This window comes from Mytilus galloprovincialis, chromosome 8 (assembly GCF_965363235.1).
Source record: "Mytilus galloprovincialis chromosome 8, xbMytGall1.hap1.1, whole genome shotgun sequence".
In the NCBI taxonomy this organism is placed as follows: Eukaryota; Metazoa; Mollusca; class Bivalvia; order Mytilida; family Mytilidae; genus Mytilus; species Mytilus galloprovincialis.
The window spans coordinates 42,364,935-42,375,407 of NC_134845.1; positions in this window are offsets into that span (position 1 = coordinate 42,364,935).

Genomic DNA, 10,473 nt, shown 5'->3' on the forward strand with positions numbered 1-10,473 from the left:
TATTTTTAGCCATGGCGGCCATCTTGGTTGGTTGGCCGGGTCACAACACAAATTTTTTAAACTAGATACCCCAATGATGATTGTGGCCAAGTTTGGTTTAATTTGTCCCAGTAGTTTCAGAGGAGAAGATTTTTGTAAAAGTTAACGACGACCTAACGACGGACGACGGACGCCAAGTGATGGGAAAAGCTCACTTGGCCCTTCGGGCCAGGTGAGCTAAAAATGGTTAAAAAATTGACTATAAAGGGCAATAACTCCTAAAGTGGTCAACTGACCATTTTGGTCATGTTGACTTATTTGTAGATCTTACTTTGCTGAACATTATTGCTGTTTACAGTTTATCTCTGACTATCTATAATAATATTCAAGATAATAACCAAAAACAGCAAAATTTCCTTAAAATTACCATTTCAGGGGCAGCAACCCAACAACGGAATGTCAGATTCATCTGAAAATTTCAGGGCAGATAGATCTTGATCTGATGAACAATTTTACTGGTGTCAGATTTGCTCTAAATGCTTTGGTTTTTGAGTTATAAGCCAAAAACTGCATTTTACCCCTATGTTCTATTTTTAGCCATGGCGGCCATCTTGGTTGGTTGGGCGGGGCACCGGACACATTTTTTAAGCTAGATACCCCAATGATGATTATGGCCAAGTTTGGTTAAATTTGACCCAGTAGTTTCAGAGGAGAAGATTTTTCTAAAAGATTACTAAGATTTACGAAAAATGGTTAAAAATTGACTATAAAGGGCAATAACTCCTAAAGTGGTCAACTGACCATTTTGATCATGTTGACTTATTTGTAGATCTTACTTTGCTGAACATTATTGCTGTTTACAGTTTATCTCTATCTATAATAATATTCAATATAATAACCAAAAACAGCAAAATTTCCTTAAAATTACCATTTCAGGGGCAGCAACCCAACAACGAAATGTCCGATTCATCTGAAAATTTCAGGGCAGATAGATCTTGACCTGTTGAACAATATTACCCCATGTCAGATTTGCTCTAAATGCTTTGGTTTTTGAGTTATAAGCCAAAAACTGCATTTTACCCCTATGTTCTATTTTTAGCCATGGCGGCCATCTTGGTTGGTTGGGCGGGGCACCGGACACATTTTTTAAACTAGATACCCCAATGATGATTATGGCCAAGTTTGGTTAAATTTGACCCAGTAGTTTCAGAGGAGAAGATTTTTCTAAAAGATTACTAAGATTTACGAAAAATGGTTAAAAATTGACTATAAAGGGCAATAACTCCTAAAGTGGTCAACTGACCATTTTGATCTTGTTGACTTATTTGTAGATCTTACTTTGCTGAACATTATTGCTGTTTACAGTTTATCTCTATCTATAATAATATTCAAGATAATAACCAAAAACAGCAAAATTTCCTTAAAATTACCATTTCAGGGGCAGCAACCCAACAACGAAATGTCCGATTCATCTGAAAATTTCAGGGCAGATAGATCTTGACCTGTTGAACAATATTACCCCATGTCAGATTTGCTCTAAATGCTTTGGTTTTTGAGTTATAAGCCAAAAACTGCATTTTACCCCTATGTTCTATTTTTAGCCATGGCGGCCATCTTGGTTGGTTGGGCGGGGCACCGGACACATTTTTCAAACTAGATACCCCAATGATGATTATGGCCAAGTTTGGTTAAATTTGACCCAGTAGTTTCAGAGGAGAAGATTTTTCTAAAAGATTACTAAGATTTACGAAAAATGGTTAAAAATTGACTATAAAGGGCAATAACTCCTAAAGTGGTCAACTGACCATTTTGATCTTGTTGACTTATTTGTAGATCTTACTTTGCTGAACATTATTGCTGTTTACAGTTTATCTCTATCTATAATAATATTCAAGATAATAGCCAAAAACAGCAAAAATTACCTAAAATTACCATTTCAGGGGCAGCAACCCAACAACGAAATGTCCGATTCATCTGAAAAATTCAGGGCAGATAGATCTTGACCTGTTGAACAATATTACCCCATGTCAGATTTGCTCTAAATGCTTTGGTTTTTGAGTTATAAGCCAAAAACTGCATTTTACCCCTATGTTCTATTTTTAGCCATGGCGGCCATCTTGGTTGGTTGGACGGGTCACCGGACACATTTTTTAAGCTAGATACCCCAATGATGATTGTGGCCAAGTTTGGTTAAATTTGGCCCAGTAGTTTCAGAGGAGAAGATTTTTGTAAAAGTTAACGCAGGACGACGACGGACGAAGACGGACGCCGGACGCCAAGTGATGAGAAAAGCTCACTTGGCCCTTTGGGCCAGGTGAGCTAAAAAGTGAGTTTCATGTTCAATATCATTCAATTTACAATATTTACATAGTCTATTATTCAATGGAATCTGCGGTCTGGTGTATCTCCCTGTCTCTACAGCTAGGGGTAGCGATCCACTGCGGAATAATGCCATAGTTCGCGTTACGTTTCTAGGTAAAAGCGAGAGAATATACTGTTCTGTTTTAACACTTTGCTTGTAAATACGGTAAGTCCTTAGCTTTTTTCCGATAGCATTGTTTCTGTCGTCATATAAATCTTTCTCGAAATAAGCCTGCTCAAAATTCGTTAGTTTTTCACTTATAAGGCCCACGCTGCTACTTTTGATATAAGTCTATCATCGTTAACTCGTATGATCTTACATTTTAGACGTAGGCATGATAGTTTTTGCTTCGTATAACATGAGGCAAGTCCAAGATCTCCGCGCACCGCTGTGTTGGGGTTTCGCTTCCCAACTGCAAGAAAGTATTTTGCAGCTTTGTTCTGTATTGTTAATTACTCAGTGGGATTTGTAACCCTAAGCAGCACTACCATAGAATAAAACTGGTTCTACCATCGTCGTATAATGTTTGTGATAAATTTAAGTCGTTCCGGGTCATACCACCTGTCGCTATGAATTTACCAAAAAGGGGTCCCAAAGCTCTACTGGCTGATTTAGAAAGTTCTGTAACTGCCTTTTCTAGTATTTTAAAAGAACTCATCGAACCGAAGTACCAAATATTTGTATGAGTCAATATATTCTAAGTTGTGTGTTCCACTTTCAAAATCAAAGTCTGACCGAGGTATCGAAGGATTTCTAAACTGCACTACTTTGGTTTTCAATCTATGGACTTCAAGCTTCCAGTCATCACACCAAAACACCAAAACGCAACTTCCAAAGGTCCATATTTTCTATCAAGTTAGCAAAATGTGATGCCAGAATGCAGATATTTAATGTGAATTTGCATTTAAAAGAACCAATTTATAAGAATATAACTAACAACTATTAATATTTTTGCAAATGTTGATTAGTTTTAATTGTTTTTTTTTTCAATTGGCATTTCAAGGGGAGGTAGCTCTAAAACAGTGCATTTTCTGAGGGATTCTACATGAAATTTTCCTATTTTGTATTTTAGCCGAAAAAAACGTACGGTGACCCTATCTTTTCTTTTGATATGCTCAAAGCATTGTCTGAAAGCTATCTTTTCCTGAAGTATTTAACAGTTCTATCATTTTTTTAGTTTCTAATCACAAAATGGTGTTTTTTCCTGTATAATCCATACAAAATATGTCATGTTGTCACGTCCTGTAGCTTGAGAAAATGCGCGATGACCTATTATTTTTTTTATATTTTTCAACATATATTAATAGATACTATGTTTTGGCAAAGTATGAACGGTTACGATCCACTTCTCTCCTGGAGAGGAGGGAAGTGGATCGTAACCCTTGGCTAGCGAAGATGGGGTTAAGGAGTTTTCCCGTGTTATTTTCTTCACCTTTGTTACAAAAATCTGGAATATAATTCAAAACTCACAGGTCGAAGAGATAAATTTCAGCAGTAATACACCAACTCATAGCTCATAAATATGCTTTGAAGAAAAATACGAGATAATTAAATATTTGTTTAGAATCAGTATATACAGTTAATGTTTTTAATTTTGATCTGGGTTTTTTTCATGAGGGCATGCATTGAGCGGGTCTTTTTCTGTAGAAATTAGTTCTATTTTAATTTGACTTTGTTTGACTTGTCACTGCACTTTGTAGCAAACCGTTGAAATGCAAACAATAGGTGCATCATTTACGTGCACTGCATGTGACAAAGGGTACCATTCTTAACATTTTATATTACGTTTTATTTAATTTGTTTAATATTTTATTATTATTTGACAAAGCAATAACATTAACAGCAGAAATTTAATTTTGTAGTGTTTTTTTTTTACTTTTATGCTAATGGTTTGATATAATACATTATTAATTCACATTTAATACCGTTAAAATAGTTTCTGATTTTTATACATGATATGATATCAATATTTTTACGACTTCGCCATTTTTTCTCCACATAAATTGGAGTTCTCGTATTTTTACGATTACATTTAAATTAACATTTGTAAAAAATGAAACCACGGTTCCATGTTATATCATATATCGTAACTAAAGCTTCCATCGTCAAATTGACTACAAATATTATTAAAGATGAAAAATCCTGATAAAATCCTGATATCATAAATGTGTCTGAGGGCAAACTGCATTTGACCAATTAAATTTATAGCCGTTTGATGACCATTTGTTAGCGTGAAGTGGCAAATCAGCCTCACAATCTAATGTCTCACCATAACCTGTGGCTATTTTGTTCCGGATTGACATAATTATTAGGTTAATCCTCGTTAATAGGTATATTCATGTAAGACTCATATAATAATATTTGTATAATACGAGTCTGATAATAATAAAAATGATGATTATGAAATTAATAATAATATTAAATGTAATAATGAAAAATTATTTGTTTTTATAAGTTATCTAAACCGTTACCTTCTATATTTACATATAAGCTGACACATTCTTTAAAGACAACAATTATACATAAACAAGAGAATGTTAGAGGAGCAAAAAATACTGAAGCCGAGGAGGTTGCATAGATGTTTACATGATCGAACTCGTCTATTCACAATATATATATGCATGCGGGATTTTCTCGCTGTAATAACAATAATACAACTTATAGAATATACAATTTTACAATATTTTTTTTGAATGCATCAGTGAAATATAAATACAATAATTATACACAATACATGTATGGCGGAGAATGAAAATAAATTCATATGATAAATAATTAATACAACTAATTTACTACATATTACGAATTTTTTCAATATCAAACAAAAATTTACCTAAATTATTAAGTTCTTTCACATTGTGAACTGATAACAACTGTATAAGTTTAAAAGTGGATGGATATTGCCAATAATATTTCTTAATGTATAGTTTTCTTGCATCACTATATCTATTACATTCTAGAATAACATGGTATTCATCTTCTACCATATTGTTATTGCACATAGTACATAATCTGTTTTCTCTATCTACATTGTAATATCTGCCTGTTTCTATATTGAGGCTATGGGCGGAAATACGATATTTACATATAAAAGGTTTATATATTTGATTAACAGGTCTATCTAAATAAAATTGCAGTATATCTGTGTCATATATATATATCTATAAAGAATACATTTTGATGAATTATTAAAAAAGCATTAACATCAGCAATAAAGGTATCTTTCATTCTTTGTTTTAACTCATGTATGAATATATCAACATTATTTACGCTTTGTTTTAGCCATACATCATGAAAACCATATTTACATAAAATATCTTTGTATTGGAGACCCATTGGTGACCTTCGGCTATTTTCTTCTCTTTGATTGGGTTGTTGTTTTTCAAGTTGACACATTCCCCATTTCCATTCTCAATTTTATCAACAACTCGAAGAAAAAAAAACATATAAAAAGTCTTCATTGTTTTAATGAAACAAGGAACTGGAATTCAATTTCAACTTTAAATAAATAAACTTTATGGGGGAAAGTCACAGATAAATGAAAAAGATTGATGAAAAAAGGGGATGGTGGATTTTAGATATCAAGTTTGATCTAGAATGTATTTTGGAAAATTTTGTATTTACAATGTAATAGGATAATTTTTACGATAGCTTTAAATAACATTTGTACACATCTATTTAAAATTTACAAAATGTATACGGTAATTTCAATATAATTAAGAATGACCAAGGGGAATGTGTAAAAGAGTCAACAACCCGACCGAATGGTAGAAAACAGCCCTTGCAAGTTCATCAATGGGTCTTCATTGGGCCTTCGGAGACAGGTTTAAGTTGTCCCCTAAACAAAAATGCGTAAATATTTCAAGCGATATGTAACTACAGGTGATTATACTGCCTTTCTGTGAAGTCTTGGTTAATTATGTTGCCCCTTTGTGGAACATAGGCCACTAACGATATTTCTCCACCTTGTTTTGTTGTTTGCTAGCCTCTCCATAACATTCCACGTGTACCCTTATTTCTCCATCTTGGCTCAAACGTTCCTTCTCCAGGTGTATATTGGTCTGCCCCTGTTCCACCGTAAGGTTGGCCTTGTAATGTTGTTCCACTGTCTCCTTTTCAACTCAACAACTGAACTGGAGATTGGTTGTCCTTTTCCCACATATCTTGATTTGATATATCTTCTCAGTCAATCTGATGTTAAAAATGCGCCTGCGAAAGTTGTTGATGAAGACTTAAAGTTTTTGAAGCAGGTTTTTCTTTTCTTCCCAAAGTCTCAGCTCCATATAAGCGTATTGTTTTTATTACATTGGAATTGAACAAGCGTATTTTGTTCTTGAGAGTGATGTTTCTTGCTTTCCAATCTCCTTTATAAATTTTACGAAAAAAGTTTCTATCTCAAGCAAATATGATTTAGTTTTTCTGTGTGTGTTCTTTTTACACTTGTCGCACTATATTTATTTATAAATCTCTGTAAGTCTTATAACTTTTAAAACTAGAGTAAACAAGTTGAATGTTAGACGCCAGCAAGGGATGGATAGAAAAGGGTGGGATTAAAAAAGCCACGTGGAAATCTTTATGAATAATCCTGTATTCATTCAGCATTTCATAAAATTTCAACTTGCTTACTATGTTTTTGTAAGTGATAAGAAAATGATTTTTGCATGTACACTATATTTTTTTAGATCAAAGTTATACTGATAAGATTTCTTAATGTTGGTTTCACAATTCATTCTCATTCTCATTCTTATTATCCACGTTTATTATTTTCCAACGAAATTGTTTTATTGACATCTATGGCTCTTACTGTAGATGCCTAACAAACGAACTTTGACTAAAGTAATAGCTTAAGCGGTTATAAACTGAGAGCAAATACAAAGCGACAAAAAAAAATCTTCATGAAACCAAAGGGCTGACGATGTTAACTTACATAGGACAGTGACGGTTTCTTTTTCATAAGCTTTAAAAGTAACCGCATAACAAAATGTATAAGTAAACAAAATGAGACAACTAATTACCTGATTATTACTAAAAACAAGATTTAACAATGGCCATAAAAACTGAGAACACAGGGAATGAAATACGATTCAAAATATTTCATTGCAAAACTTTTGTAGAAAAGGATGGTATATCACGTTTTATGCTTCCTTATAAAAGCGGACAAAGTTGTTCATTCTAAACGATACCTTATTGATTGAACAACAAATAGAATTTGATAGAAGGAATAAATTTATTTGAAAGTGATGTATCATTTTTCAATTGATTTGTGTAAAATAGGTTTGGTTTCGCATAGAGAACATTCTAAACACCTAATTCTACGGTTAAATACTCTCAGAATCTATAAAATACCGTCACAATTATATTGCCATTTTGAAACATTAAATATTTATCCCTACCCCTCTGGGGACCGGTGTTGAAGGGGATGGGTCGATTCGCGTGAGGTAAACTCTCTTACCACGAAATACTAATAATAAACTTGCGCTTTCAATATGTCGATGGCTATGAATTATTAAGGGATTTGATTGGCTGAGCGTATCCTTTCAAATTACCCTACTATTGAAATTGTCGTTTTCTACCCATCATGGCAACATAAATTCTCGGTAAAATTACTTAAGTAGTCAATTAAAATTTGTACAAAATTAATGAATTCTAACTGACGAGTATGCTTGATTTTCAATTTATCCCGTGGGACCTCGGTTTGAAGTGAAATATATATCAGGAAGTACCATCCCCGTGAAACGACATCAGACTGGTTCCTTTTTTTTTTACCGAATACAATTATGTATATGTTAGGCTATTGTTTAATTTCTAGAGTCAATTTTTAAAAACAGATTATGAATCAATAAAAAGAATTAATAAGTGCCCTATTTTTTCTTCAAAGAACTAATAAGTGTCCCATTTTTTCTTCTTCAGATAACTTGCACTACAATAAGCCGAAAAAGCAGTAAACCATGATAGGAAAAAAAAAACAAAAAAAAACTATTGTATATTTGTCATGCAAACGACCACCTATATGCATCTTCGTTCGTCATAGAATAAATGTTTAATCCATATACTTTAATAAAATATATTTGCCAAAAGTAGTACTGTTTTATGGAATATGAATTCATGAGATGTCACGACTCCCAGAACGTTTTTCTTCTTCTTTACTATGGTAAATCATGTTTTTAATGATATACTCAATAAATGATTAATGGGTTGCGTTCAATATTGTAGCAGCTACATAGTGCTATGTAGTTTTTTTTTTTTTTTTTTTTTTTTTTTTTTTTGTCTATTAAACGAGTAGCTAGCCTTCCTGCTATCAATATCTATGTAGCAGCTAGTCTATAGCTACACGTTCAATAGTCAAAATCTACGTAGCACTGTGTAGCAGCTACGATATTTATTGAACGCGACCCAGCTAGGCTAGCTACACGTGCAATAGACAGTTATTTAGTCTGTATCTACGTAGCCCTATGTAGCCGCAACAATATTGCTGCGTATCGGATCCTGCATGTTAAGCGAATATTTGCGATCATCAACTCCTTATTTACACCGACAGAGCTTCACAATACATTACTATAATTTTCTCTATATTCTATTGCAACATTCTAAAAAATGAAACATTTGACTGCGACCATCAACTCCTTATTTACACCGACAGAGCTTCACAATACATTACTATAATTTACTCTATATTCTATTGCAACATTCTAAAAAATGAAACATTTGAAACACACCGGAAACGTTACCGCTCTGTGCGGTGTTGTTGTCAAGGATTGCGACTGAGTCAGCCACATGGAATTGACAACAGACGTCATCTAATAAAGAATGATGTCATTTAAGGAATGAGTGTAATATTTTTTCTGTCTATGAAGAAATAACATAAAAAATTTGGTGCACACTGAATAACGCGCGTAAAATTCCATTTTAAACAGTAAAAAACCTTGAAAAAACGTTCATGACGTCACGGTCACATGACTAAATTATGTCTATGGGCTCATAACAAAATAACGTCAGCCAATCAGAAGACGCGTTACATCCAAAATTAAATTATAAAACAATGGAATAAAGACTAAAATATGTTTTTTTTCACTGGTTCGATTTGACGTTTTTGTGGTTTTATTTGTTACACTTTATATATAGGAATATAGGAATACAATCTTAAAAGATGGTTCTAGTGCCGACTATCCAAATGTTAAATGATACCTCCGTAAAGGGTTCACCGTTTTACAGCGATCAGTTCTCGTTTCATGGTGATGATTTCTGTTTTCATTAGTAATGAAGACGTTTTTGGCTTTTATAATCATTTGAAAAAAAGGCCAGGTATATAGATATAGGAAGGTGTGGTATGAGTTCTAATGAGACAACTCTCCATCTAAGTAACAATTATAGGTCAAGGTACGGATCCTTGGCTCACACCGTAACCGAACAGCAAGATATAAAGGGCCCAAAAAATTACTAGTGTAAAAGTAAAACCATTCAAACGGGGAAACCAACGGTCTAATCTATATGAAAACGAGAAATGAGAAACACGTATGAACTACATAAACAGACGACAATTAGTTAACTACTGTACATCAGATTCCTGACTTAGACGGTTCAAACATTTGCAGCGGGATAATACGTTTTAATGGTACCAAACCTCACAACATACGTTAACTAAAATGTATATTAGCAGAGTTTTCAACTTTTAAAAACACATGTTCCCTTGAAATATTTAATCCTAAAACTATATTGACTAATAAGTGCATTTGAAAAGAATACGTATAATTACTTTTGGTTTCAAGTTTCGGATACACTTTCGTTTAAATTATTTAGCTTTTAACTTAAAGTATTTGACTAATCGATTTAATTCCATTCTGAGAAATTTTATCAGTTACATGACTTGTCCTTGTTTATAAGATGGCGACTGAACAAGGTCAAAAGAAGATCTTTCATTCTTGTGCACAAGCTATCCTTATGGTACTGATAAAACAGATGATAACAGCGAGCTCCTTGTATCTGAGTCACCAAAAGTCGATTAAAAAAAAAATACGAGAAAATTATACTTCTTAACTTTTTAAAATATTTATAAATTTATGGAATTTTCGACATGCATCAACCAGACTGTGAAATTGAAACCTGATGGAAATATAGAGTATCTGATTTAAAAA